Genomic DNA, 11,833 nt, shown 5'->3' on the forward strand with positions numbered 1-11,833 from the left:
GATAAAATCGGTTGTCGACTTTTTGCTTTATATTTAATCATTCGGAGATGCTCCCAGAGACCACTGAGAGACCTAAAACGGTAAGGTCCCTCACAATCTCCAAGACCAGATAAGAATATTCTCCACTAATGGAATGACTTATACCTTGGAAGATCATTGAACAGCACACAAAAAGTAATTTTCCAATGAATTTCCCAGTGGAACCAAAAAGATTGCCCCACGTTCACATAAGAGATCAACAGGCCTAAGACTATAATATTGAGAGGTCCAAGATCATTTGAACATACCCCCTTTAATAGACATGTTAAATCTTTAAGAGATAATCAAGATCTCTGAGAGACCAGTCTTTCATAATGATCCCTCGCTATCTTTCAGTGATTTTTTCCCCCAAAAGAATGTGGCAATCCTTGAGAGACTGTCGAAAGATAATTGAAAGACTAGTAAGACCCTTGAGCACGTAATCATTGAGAGGTTGTTGAAAGACTGCTACCTTGACAGATCACTTTCTTGAAAGACCAATAGTTTCTTGAAAAAAAAAAACACCTGCCGAAAGACTATTTTGAAACGTTTAAGAAAATGGAGACCACGGAGACCATGAGATTCACTAAAAGATCACTATGGAATCGCAAAGGACCTCATAGAAGATCAGTGCAAGTTCACTGAAAGATCCTTGAGAAATCTGCTAATTTTACGGTCTTTAAAGTGATATCTCAGAGGTATTGCTATATGTGTAATGGGCGTAGGCATAGAGATAAACAAACATACCCGCATGCAAAGTCGACATTGAAAATGAAACTTCAGATTGTTCAGAAAGACGGCGGCTTCAAACCTCGATTATCGAAGGCACAAATACACCAGTAAGTTTTTTTTTTCATCCTTTTTTTTTCTTTGTCCATCTATAGAAAACTGACAGCAGTTCGAATAATGTAATACTTGTATCCCCAACTATTTCCAAGAACCTCACATTATTGAGTTAAGACGCAGCATTTGCGATATACATACTCGCACTCCCATAAAACTACATGTACAAACTTATGAATATTTATTATTCTTAATGAATATTTACACTGTGTGTGGTTGGTGTGCGCGCGCACTCATCTCAACACTGAAGGAAAATGGCGCAGGTTCAACCCGTCGCTTCTGCTGGTAAGACTTACAAAAATTTCCATGTTTTAAGGGCCAGTAGTTGTAGTTTTTACACTCTTGACTTGGCTTTGTGACTTAAACTGCAGAATTTACTCAATCATATAACGCGTGTGGTAAACCAGCATATTTCTGTGAGTGTATTCTTTCAGTTACGCTCTGTTTATCTGCCCGTAAACTTGAAATACCGCCAATTTCTGTAGATCCTGGCTAGACCACGGCGGCCACATCCAGTCCATCGTATTGCCATCAGCCATCCAGCGCTCGTCCGGTGCGGTACGTGCGAAATTTAGGAGCACTGCTCCTAAAGCACGAACGGCTATCGTGTGAATTGTCTATCATAATCGGGGCTTTAGCGCAAAGCCAATAGTGTTTAGATTTCTACATGTGTTAACTGGCCTATTTACTATTAACCTGTACAAGGGATAAGTAACGGTTATATTAAGGCGCAGAATTAAAGCCCAAACAAAGTTCTGGTACGCCTGCAAAAGTTGTCAAATTTCGCTCCCAAATACAAATGTGAATGCTTAGGAAATGTGCAGGATAACGATGTTATGACAAGATATTCGATGGGTAACGACGAAAATGCGAAATATTAACCAAAAAGGTTCAGTCTCAGAACTTACCCGAACGGGGTCAGGCTAAACTCGGACTCGGGGATAACTCGGCTTCGCTTTGTGACGGCGGGATGAGTTGTAATGGTTGTCCCTAGGCCCTCTGATTGTAGTTGTACAGTGTTGTCCTGTGGGAGCGGCCTGTATACACGTAACACTAGCGCTTCGTGTTCTGGCTACTCGCAGTATTGACCGAAAGATCGGTCTGTATCTGTCCGTCGGGGAATGTTCCGCGGAGACTGCGTCTGGCTTCACGGATCCCCTCCGTATACAGACCGAAGTCAATGATGCCACCTCCTGTGTGGCAGTAGCGAACAGATCAAACGTTACTATAAACCAAATTTCAGGCAGCTTTTTTACATTCAAATAAGTTTGACATGACATGACACATTATGCAGCAATATTTGGGGTTAATTTCTCACATTTTGCAATCGAAATACTCACAGTAACTCGGTTATAACGCAGAAATTTTATCCATATCGCAACATCGCCGTCCGCTAGCCGTAAGTCGCCATTTTGAATCTGTAAGCCAATCACATGTGAGGTACGTGTTTCAGTAAAAAAAACACGTAGAAACTACCTCGCATGTGATTAGCTAATAGATTCGTACTGTATGTTGCTGCAGTTTGAACGTGACGACGCGACGGGCTGGTTGATGTGTGTTTTACATTGAAAATTCGACCAAAAAGTTGGATTATTCATTCATCTGGTGAGTGAAATATACTCTTGAATAGTTGATTCCACTATACAAGCTTAAATTTGCCGACCTAGGGCCGTGAATTAGACGCAATCGAGAAGGGTGAGGTACCTCACCCAATTTTCCATAGAGACAGTGGTTAAGAACATCCACACAGCAATGGGTACTGCAACCTTCCGTCTGTCTACGGAGGACAGCGTTAATGGCAAAATATAAAAGAGTCCTCCGGACAGACGGATCTTTCTGTCTACTCGCAGTATTAATGGTCCGAGTTGTTACAACGCGCGCATCAAAAACCTCTTTTGCGCGCATGCAAAATTAGTGTGGGCCGAAACAACAACAAAAACTCCAAAGACCGCGCGTCTCAGCAACTGAGGACCGCGCGCTGTCATTTTTGTTTTGTTTGTACAGGATTACGTTAGCACGCACTTTCCTGTCCCAGTTAGGCCTCATTTAGTATTATGCAGTGGCCAGTAAAAGGTGGCGATCACGAACTGCGTGTGAATTGTCTGAAGTAGGGTCGAATTTTTCCCGAGACCGAGTTAGTCTGGAGCCTTCTGGAATAAAAGTCAGTTTTCCTACTATTATTATTTTTTCTCAAAATACTCCAAACCGACTCATCATTCCGGCAAACCGCGTCAGCCAGGTAAGTTTCTTAGTGGACTCTTTCGATATATTGCAAGAAAAAATGAAATGGTGCTAGACGGGTTCTCAAGCACTTACCAAAACTTAGTTTTCACTTTAACGTTAGATCTTTTACTACTTAGCCATTAGTATACAAATGATGCACAGGATAGAGTGCGTTAGTGGAGGCGCATAGTGCACTCGAGGGTATTTACAATTGTGAAACATGCACGAGGCGAAGCCGAGTGCATGTTGCACTACATTGTAAATACCCGAGAGTGAGCTATACGCCTCCACTAACGCCACAAAATAATCCTGTGCATCATTTGTTTTATAAAATGGGTCGAAAATTCGAAAACTAACAGCATTTTTCAGCGTTTTTCACGTACCTTTGTGGGTCAAGACGTCCGAAGATGTTCGTCCCAAACATTTACGCACGTCGCACTCGGAAATCCCGCACATATAAGTATGATGGGGGTTGGGTTTCCGGACACTTAAGTTCCTGCATGAAAACTTACTTATTTTACATAGAATATGCACCCTTTACCTTAAAGACTTGATATAGACTCCTCATATAGGCCTACTAGACAACATACTCTGAAAACGGCGTGAGAATTAACCTGCTAAATCGTTGGATTTGCCTTTCAAAGTGACTCCATGTACGCATCCGGTCCCACAACGCTTGGTCTACTGTACACTGTACGTATGATACGTACGCCACACATGTTATGCACAAGGGAAGAAAGGCCGGCCGGCCGGCAGTCCGAACTAGAAGTTGTTTACAGGATTGACAGCGCGTATGCATGCAATTCAAAGGAGCCGCCGCGCGCACAGACGATCAGCAATAGGATTTAACACGCAGTGCAATGGGACTGAGTAACCAAAGCACACGTGACTCATTTCAGCGCTTCCTATTGGCTACATTCTTGAACCCATTTTATAATGGGCGCTAGTGTACTTTCGCACCTGTTTGTCAAATGACCTCCAAACATGCACAAACTCACCCTTGTTATTCAGTAACCTAAAATACTTGCTTCTGAGCCTCCAAAGTCGAATAAACATCTAGACATTAAGTTTTAACACTTTTAGTATTTACAAGTCTCAGAAAATGGTTGGAAAATCTTGATCGCTTGAAATGCCGCTCTGTACACGCATGCAAGGCAGGACTGTACGAATACGTTCAGCACAGCGCATGCAAAGGGCCTTGGTCTGAATGTATCAACACAATGCCTTTTGTCTATAATATATAATGGCGTCGTTGAAAAGCTAACATTTGTTTTTCTCTTTTCCTCAGAAAAGTCTTGCGTTAGTGGTTGTAGCTTCAAAGGGGTTGAGCGCGTGCGCGAGTGTGTGCTGCCACTTATATTTTTCTCTTTCTTTTCTATCTTTTCTTCTTTCAATTTCAGGTAGAATCTATAGGCGTTCTACCTTAATTTTCCTTCCCTTCCTATCAATCATTCTTCTGCGGTTTTCCTCTTGTCGAACTTTCTCAATTTCATATTTTTAAGTGTACTTTCTCTCTAATCCTTTGCTTCCTTCATTCGCATGGGTCGTTTTTCCCTGCAACTACAGTTGCACAAGGGTCTTTCCTTTCTATCCTCTCCACTATCTTTTTCTTATGTGTCGTTCTAATGAATCCTTTTCTTCATTTCCCTTTCAACCTGTATAATTCTTTCTTTCCTTCCTAGTCTTTGCTTTCATCCAGTTTTGATTCATCTCTAATACTAATTTCTGTTATTCTATCTAGTGCTTTTCTGTTTTCAATCTACACCAAGTTTATTTTTCTCTTTGGTTTCCTCTTTTCTTTTCAAACATATCCATCCCTCCCTTTGCTTTCCTTTATAATTCAATTTTTTCTTCTTTATGTCCTTCCATTATTATCTTTTAGTGAATTTATCTATTTTGTAAACCTTTTGTTTCATTTTTCCAGGGTTTTTTTCAATGTCTTTTCTCTCATTTCCTTTTCCGCCTTTTCCTAGTCTTTTTTTGAAAAGTGTTTTTTTATTTTTTTACCCTTGTCTTAAAACCACATTTTTCCACAATCTTCTTTCATGCACACACACACACACACACACACACTTTTTTGTTTTTGTCAATCTTTTAGTTGTCTTTCTTTTTCATTATAAACAATATACAAATTTATTCTTGACAAAATAACACAAATATCATTACAACATAAATTCAACATTGTCAATATTACGAATGAAAAAGAACAAACACACACACACACTCACACACACGCGCACGTGCGCACACTCACACACACACACACACACACCCTATACAACACGAACAACCCAAATCCTCATCAATCGCTGCTGCGACTTGGTCCAAGCCGAGAGAAAGGCGGAAAAAGTCTTTTTAGGGATACCATAGAAGAACTTGCTCTGATCGCTGTGAGATAGCTACATTCAGATCAATCGCGGTGCTTGCTGCTGTGAAGATGTTTTGTACACCGTGCACGTTGCGCTGTCTACTCCTGTTCAACGCAGTTATCACAGAGCAAACTATCTGCGTGTCAAAACGGTGTGTCAAAACGGTGGAAAATTCCTTTTCTACTGGACTCAGATGCAAATATTCGAGGATGTTATGGATTTTCAGAGTAAGTTTGTGCATGTTTGGAGGTCATTTGACAAACAGGTGCAAAAGTACACTAGCGCCCTTTAGTGGGTACTACGGGTACATGCGGGTATCTTGTTTGGTTTGGATGGGTGAGCATGGTGAGTGTTTGGCAAGTCAACCTCGGGTAAAGTACTGCGAGGGTTTTGAGCCATAATGCGCTGAACACATGCTGAATTAGAATTTCGTTCAATGGTAAAATAGTCAAGGACTAGGCTACATAGGCAGTAACGTTATTCCTAATTGTATTCCTGAACTAGCTGAACTAGTCAAAGTGGTCAAAGAATACACAAATAGTACACCTAAAAACTTAACAACAACAACAATACTGGCAGCCAATCACGGATAGTGCAAGTGAAATTGGTCTGAAAAGAGCATAATTATGCTTGCAGATAGCAACCATCTAAAATATGACTTTGTGATACAGTCTGTGATACGGTCCATGATTCGGCTGTCGATGATTGTATTTGTTTAAAATGTGTATTTTTAAAATGATGTTGTGTACTGAAACGCTGGAAAAAATAATTAACAATAGCAACAGCAAAACAATGATACCATGTGTTATTAATACACACGTTGGAAAAGTCTGACGTGCCCTTCACACATACACATGTACATGTATTGCCAATGGAGGGTAGGGGTGTCAGTTTCAAAGCAAAGTGCCACTGAGTGCGGCGAAAATAAAAACCCCCACGTTGAAGCAGTTAACTGAAAGCGCGTATCCATCTCAAATTGCATTTCCAGTAAGTGCTTGCGAATTTGGAGTATTTTCTCCACCTGTGAGTAAAATTTCAGGCAAATTGTGTTTTATTCTAGGTTTCTATTGATAGAAAAACGTTAGGGTGCTGATGTACTAGACTCTCAACCATACCAGTCGTACTAAAGTAGTAGAAATTATAAGTAGGCATACTGTTCCTTCTAGTCAGTACTATTGAACTTCATCATAATGCACACCATGCACACACCTACCTTTAATAATCATTCCCTTCCATAATGTGTCAATGAAAATTTCTTGTGGCTATCAGAAATGTAATTCAGTTAAGATGGACCATATCTGATGGTTCCATGAAGTTTAAAACCAGAATGAGCAATTAAGGAAGAAAAGTAGATAATTCTGAGTCCTCTGACTCAAGAGTCATTGATCTAGGCTAACTAGTGTAGTGATTTCACTGAAGCCAAGGAGGTTTTTGAAAGAGTGAACTGCATTGTATAATTTAGTAGTTTCATCCTCCATGCATGCTTTCTGATTTTACCCACTCAGAGCCCTGCACTTCTAGTACTGACGTGTCAAATGGAAATGCTGTGACTGACGCCCCAACCATGGACGAAGAAGCCACAGGAAAGCAAGGAGTCAAGGTGAGTAAAGGTGTTCACTTTCCCCCTTATATTCCCTTCTTCTTCTTCTACGTTACTGTCCAACACCCCTAAGTTTGGGCCAACCGGACAGGGGGTGCACTGGTGTTTATTACGCGGAGAGAGAAGTTTAGAGACTTGTTGCTTTGCTCTTGGATGTAAGGAAGGATTGCTGCATTGAAGGAGTCTTTGTTTATGATGCCGGTGACTGTCGGTGGGAGTGCGTTCCAATCTGTGACAGTTCTGGGGATGAATGAGTACTTATAACTTTTTTTGTTTGTGGCGATTGGGATAACTCGTCGATAATGACTTCGGGAGAACCCTTCGGACGGGACGTAGGGCTTTTCGAGCTGGTATGGATAGGCGACCCGCAAGTGCTTCACGGAATGTGGTGATGTGACCTCCTCTGCGTCGGTGTTTCAGCAGCTCCCAGCCCAGCTCACACTTCATATTTGTTACGCTGCTGTGCCTAGAGTAGTCGCCTCTAACAAATTGCGCTGCTCTGTTTTGCACAGCTTCCAACCTGTCTATCAAAGTCTGAGTGTGGGGGTCTCAAACTGTTGAACAGTACTCAAGTGGTGGTCTTCAGATCTCCATGTTGAGTGATTGCTTGATTATTATAAAGGCTGATTTATTTATTCAGTAACAGTAAACTCCAATATGTATTGCAATCCTCCATATAATGACTAATTTGTTGCAGCTATGTAAACATTGTGGTTTTGAATACCTTTTTATAACCCTTTTTGCCTCTCATTACTACCTCCGCCAAGGGAGGAGGTTATGTTTTATTCGACGTTTGTTTGTTTGTTTGTCCGTGTGCAAAATGACTCAAAAAGTAGTAAACAGTTTTGGATAAAATTTACAGGAAAGGTTGAGAATGATACAAGTAACACTTAAAGAGATTAATAATTTTGGTAGTGATCCAGGAATTTTTATGGATTTTAAGAAGAATTTTTGATATTTTGGCAGGTAGGGTCAATGAATTTGGGATTCAAGCTGTGCATATTTGAGGTTTGCATGCATGCACGAAAGTGCATTCTCTAGTTTCTGCAAGGGCTAGAGTGAGGCGCCACGCAGCTGAAAGTTGATGTCGTAATAGAAGGCTTCTATTGGGAAAGTGGACTATTTTCAACATGCATGACATCTTATGAGTGGAAATCATCTCTATGGAAGAACAAGATCAGTGGTGAAAACCCCCCCCCCCAAAAAAAAAAAACCCCTGCTTGGCAGAGATCTGTACTCTCAGAGTGCTTGATATTTTATGAGTCCTGATATTTCGGCTGTCTCAAAGTTTTTGCTTTTTGGTGATGTAGCACAGTGACACCTACATAGTACAGACATTGGCGAGGTGCTACATGTATAAGCACGTGTCCTGTTACCCAGGGCAAGTGAAAATCGAAGACGGGCAAGTGTTGTGGAACAATGATAAAAAAAGATAGTTGCCTGCACAAGCAAAAAGTTCTGAAGCCACTTTTTTCCACACTTTTCACCCTTCAAACCCACAAAGTCAACTTCACAGAAGCCCAAAGATAATGAGTGTTAGATACCCCTTTAATACTGGGGGTTAGCTCGCTTCCGGTCCACACCTAAAGCGAGCTAATCCCCAGTATACAAGGTCGAAATATGTTTCGCCCAAGCTAAAGTTAGTCTGCTCTCGGGAGGTAGATCAGGTCTGCTTCAGGTCCAAGTTTAGCTCGAGCTATTAAAATTCACTGACCCGTGACCAGAGATAATGTACGGTGCTTCCGGGTTACCAATAATGTACGTTTACGCTGTCACTGTTTGCTGTCTGGTAAAACTCGCAGGGGACTCGTTGAACTAGCAGATGACATGATTATGTGATCAAATCATAGAATCAGGATGGACCACAAGGGGGTTTGACCATGTCACTGCAACATGCTCAAATTCTTGTGCAACATCTCGAAAAGCTGGCAAAATGCTATGCAACATCCTCAAAGCAAAATGTGATTTAACATGTGCAAAACTTGAGAAATACGTAGAAAGTTTGTGCTCAAAACATGAGACAGAACATTGGACATTAAGCAGGGTGCAAGCAGATTTTCAAATTTGCTGCGAAACACTTGCCTGAACATTAATTTTACTTGCCTGAAAAGAAAGTCCAAAATATAAGGAAAGGATATAGAATTTTACATGTGTTAGTCAAGGGCTTAATGAAACACAATCATTTGAAAAAACAGCAAACATTGATTTGCATGCTTAACACACTGGAGTAACAAACCAGGTCTGATCGAATGTTCCCATTGCAGTGCATTGAGGCTTCTTCATGTACATACAGTTGTATGTAAGTGTTGGAAAGTTGCTGAACTGAAGTAAAAAAAGGTGGCTTCAAAACTTGTTGCTTACCCCATTCAGGCAAGCATTTGTTATCATTGTTCAAAAACACATGCCCAAATTTGATTTTCACTTGCCCCGGGCAATCAGGCAAGTGCTTAATGTAGCGCCCTGTATTTTTAAGCAAAAACTTAAAATTGTATACAGTCACTCATCTCATCTAGTTTGCAATATCAAAGGAGGGTACAATATGTTTACAACATACAGAGCATTTGGGAAAATAGCCAAAGATCTAATCTCATTTAGCTAAAGCAGAATCGTGTACAGCTGTACATCCCCAGAAGTTTTGCAACGAATGTGCATGTTTTCCTACAAAATAGGAAGCAAAGTATCAATACGCTCTTTGAACTGTCATCCTTACAACAATACAGGAATGAAATAGAATCGAATTCATCTAACCCGTTGAGGACGGGCTAATTTTGCTTCAACACTCATTTCCCATACATCCCTGCCCGAGTAAATTCAGGACTCGTCCTCAACAGGTTAATGTACTATCGTTGGGAATATTTTTCTCCCAGCAATCAGCTGCTCATCAATCTTGACTGTAATGTTGTTTCTATTTCTTTTTTTATGCCTCCGCCACGAAGTGGTGCCGGAGGCATTACTGTATACGCTATATATTTCGCGGGGGGTTTATTTTCGCGAATTTCGCGAGTCGGGAGCTATTAGCGAAATTAACAACACGCGAAAATATTACCTTCCAAAATGAATCCCTTGCCTTGATGATACGAACATTTCAGTACTAGTTTACCATGTCACGGCTTACCGAACAGACCGTACTGGCTAAGCTTGTTTACGCACGTCCACGTCCACTTACGAATACTGTAGAGAGCCAATCCATTATCGCAAGGGGACCACTCGTCAGAAATCTAGCGCGATGAACTTAACCACTTCAAAAATGTTGAATTCCAACTTACTAGTTCGCAGAGTTTGGTAAGTTTTTTTCATGCAGTGTATAACTAGTATCATTCTTATTTGCTAGTAAGTTGAAAATTCACACTTTCTTTGCCACTTCATATTTTCTCTGGTCCCCCAATCGCGAATTTAACCACTCGCGAAAATGTGTGACGGCGGCAATTCGCGAAAATTTATGTACGCGAAAATTATAGCGTATACAGTATGTTTTTGGGTTGTCCGTCCGTCCGTCCTTCCGTCCGTCCATCCGTCCATCCTTGGTAATAAATTTTGTGGACAGCGTAACTAAAAAACCTTTTGAGGTATCCTATTCCTAATGAAACTTGGCATGTATGTGTATTAGGGGGTGAAGTTGTGCCTATCAACTTTTGGGTGCACATGCTCAAGGTCAAAGGTCAAGATCAAATACATAAAATTTCACTATTTCCGACATATCTATGCAATGACTGAAGATATTTTCTTGAAACTTAGTGTATACATGTATTACCCAATAAAGATTCTGTGGTGAAAGTTTGGGGTCATGGGGTCAAAGGTCAAAGGTCAAAAGGTCAAGTAAAAATATCAAAACTTCAATTTTTTTCTCTGTACCTTGGAAATTGTTCAAGGTATCTTCATGGAACATAATGTATATACATGTACTGACTGGCAGTGATTATCTAGAGAATTTAGGGTTCATGGGTCAAAGGTCAAGAGTCAAAGGTCAAGGGCAACACTTCAAAATTTTACTATTTCCCTCATAAGTTTATGCAATACCAGCAGGATTCATTTTTTTTTACACTTGTTGTATGCATACATGTATAACCTAATAGAGATTCTCTGAAACCTTTTTTTCCCTTTTTTTTGTTTGCCTCAAAGGTCAAAAGGTCAAAGATCAAGGGAAAGTGCTGAACTAACTTTTTCCTCCATATCTCGGAAGTGGCTCAAGTTATCTTGAAACTTACTACATATTTTATGCATGTTCTGTCCGACAGTGATTATCCTTTGAATTTTATGGTCAAAGGCCAGATGAAAATAGTAATAATGTACTTTTCAATACAGAAATTGCACTTTTTCTCCGTACCTTGAAAATTACTCAATGCATTAAACTTAGAATGGGTCAAAGTCATGGTAAAAGTCCTTAAATCCCCAAATACATGCTCTCCTATTCATCCAATTAAACCTAGGTCAAGGAAGGTGAACATTCAACACATTTGTGACAAACTTGTCATTTATATTATTTTATATTTAATTCTGATGTGCAGATATAATGAATGTAAACACCTTAATATCCATCTTTTTTCTTCTAATCTCCACTTTCTATTGTAAGATATGAAGTGAAATTCAGGGGTATCAATTTAGTTATGGCAAAATGATTTCTGCTGCAAAACTCCCCCAGGGTTTGATGATTGGTAAAGATGATTAAGATTTAGGATATATGAAGGTAGTACAGTAAAATCTCTTCATCAATTTGTTTTGTTTTTTCCTTTCAGAGGCCTGCTGATGACCAGCTTGGACCAGATAATTTCAACAAAGGTAT

General features: G+C 40.2%; 1 long non-coding RNA gene across 1 annotated transcript; it reads left to right on the plus strand.

Annotated features, from left to right (window-relative positions):
• The first annotated feature begins 1,110 nt into the window (after positions 1–1,110).
• Positions 1,111–11,833, plus strand: LOC139716778 (uncharacterized). The gene is made up of 3 exons (XR_011709918.1): positions 1,111–1,146; positions 6,959–7,053; positions 11,787–11,833. It is a non-coding gene; the product is annotated as an uncharacterized lncRNA (long non-coding RNA).

The sequence above is a fragment of the Diadema antillarum genome, unplaced genomic scaffold, assembly GCF_040938485.1.
Source record: "Diadema antillarum isolate AM-2024a unplaced genomic scaffold, OU_Dant_1.0 scf00000070, whole genome shotgun sequence".
Taxonomy (NCBI): domain Eukaryota; kingdom Metazoa; phylum Echinodermata; class Echinoidea; order Diadematoida; family Diadematidae; genus Diadema; species Diadema antillarum.